We start from the raw sequence: 1,612 nt of genomic DNA, 5'->3' as shown, positions 1-1,612 counted from the left end.
GTTTAAGCACGCTTTGGAACCTTAGGCTACGCTTTTAAAAGCGTGACCCATGATTAAAACAAGAGAATGGCATTCTTTGGCGCGAGCGATACACTCCTCGTTCAAGAGCGCCTGCGATATTGTGGCTGGAAAATTCGCCAGCGACGCGTACGTGTTGGTGTAACATTTTTGAAGAAGCACGCATTCGCGTGAATGAAGCGCAGCATAGATATGACATTTTTACAATCCACGCGTACGCGTGGGTGACGCGTACGCGTGGGTGACGCGTACGCGTGGAAGGAGCGCTCGTTTCGCGAACGCTACGCTCTCAAAGCAAGCGCTGCAAGGGACGCGCACGCGTCGATGGACCAAAACACCAGGGACGGGCAAGCGTATAACACACGTACGCGTGGGTGCAAAAATGCTTCGCTCGCCAAAAGAACGCTACGCTCTCCTGGAATCAAATTCTGATTCAATTAAGCTTCATTCCAAGCCCATTTGAACTTCAAGCAAGCAAGCCCATTCATATCACTTAATCAAGGCCACAAGGATCATCTAGATTAAATTTTCATTTGATTGTAATTTGTTTTAAATTTCATTTCAATTTGTAATTTAGGGAAGCCTATATAAAGGCATCAGTTTCAATTCATTAGGGGGCTGAGTAGTTGTAGTGGAACGCTGCAGTAGGAGTAAGAGTAGGGTAGAAGGCTCTAGTAAAGAGCTCTCTTGGAGGATTAAAGACTCCAGAGAGCTTAGCATAGTTGAGATACACTTTGATTTTCTGCAAATTCTACATTTTAGCTTGTATTGAATTTAGTTTCCTTTATGCAATTTCTATTTCTTGCACTTCTACCTTTCTGCCAATTTACTTTCTGTCAATTTTACATTCCCGTTCATGTTGAGCTTAATTTACTTTTATGCAATTTAAATTTTCTGCACCTGTTCTTAGAGCGATAATCCATTAACCCCACTTCATTAGGGGAGGAGCTCTATTATAATTCACATGATTGAGTGAACTTCTTCTTCTTCTCAATCTGTTTGGGTAGCTATTGGATATCCTTTGTTTTGATTGATGTTTTATTCACTCCGGAAGGGGGTTTGAATCTGCGAATGCTTGTGTGAGCCTCAGAAGGAGAATCATGAGCATTAGAACTGAGGCTCTATCCTTCACTACTCTCTTGATCAACACCATTCAGAAGGAATTGAGATCCTGAGAGTTAGTGTGGCTTATGGATGAGAGACATGTACTTAACATCTTCTCATGATAATTAGATCAAGAAATTGGCAAGATTGATTGTGATTAGAGAGATTGGATTGCCAAGAAATTAGGATCTCAGGGGTTACTCGCTCTCGACTATCCCGTTGCCCTCTAGTTAAACAACTATAGGAATGGAATCGTTGAGATTATGAGCGTTCTTCAAGCTTACATTCTATTTTTGCATCTTGTGTTGCATTTCTTGCAATCTCTTGCATCTTGTGACGCATTTCCTGCATCGTATGGATGTAGTCTGCTAGTCCTAAGCCAACGAAATGTTGAGTTCCTGCATTATGATCCTAATGATGTTCAAAATCCGGTGGAACTTGATGTTTGTCCGTGGAATTGGGGTTAGTTTCATGTCCATTTTTGTGGAGT

Source organism: Arachis stenosperma, chromosome 3 (genome assembly GCF_014773155.1).
Source record: "Arachis stenosperma cultivar V10309 chromosome 3, arast.V10309.gnm1.PFL2, whole genome shotgun sequence".
NCBI lineage: Eukaryota > Viridiplantae > Streptophyta > Magnoliopsida > Fabales > Fabaceae > Arachis > Arachis stenosperma.
This window is presented reverse-complemented; position numbering follows the sequence as displayed.